Here is a 453-nt window from a genome sequence, read left to right as displayed (position 1 = left end):
GGAAAGCTGATGGGGCAAGAGTTTGCCTTTGCTAACGGACTCTGGGGTGACCCTGGTCCCCATGGGGCTGGGGGGTAACCCATGGGGCAGTAGTTGTTGCTGCACCACAACCGCTTCTACTGATCAGAGGTGCAAAGAGTTTGATCTCTTTTATTTATAGCAGCTGCTATAAATGGGTCAGGATGTGCCAGGCCAGGAGCAGAGGGTTCACCCTGACCGGTGCCTGCTTCCCACTGGGGTGGGATCTGGGTTCAATGGGGGAGAGAGTGATGCTCTTATCCCATTATCCCTGGGTCAGAGCAGGGCCAGATGCTGCAGAGACTCCAAAAGCCACAAAGCATTTCCATGCTGGGGCAACACCCCCTTTGGGCACCCCCTTGTTTAGCCTTAGGCAGTGCTCCCAACCTCCAGCACCTCCTGCTGCAGCTGCAAACCCCATGGCTGGGGCTGGTC

Source organism: Nestor notabilis, unplaced genomic scaffold (genome assembly GCF_000696875.1).
Source record: "Nestor notabilis isolate BGI_N333 unplaced genomic scaffold, ASM69687v1 scaffold15738, whole genome shotgun sequence".
NCBI lineage: Eukaryota > Metazoa > Chordata > Aves > Psittaciformes > Psittacidae > Nestor > Nestor notabilis.
The sequence above is the reverse complement of the archived record's forward strand: the minus strand, read 5'-3'. Positions refer to the sequence as shown.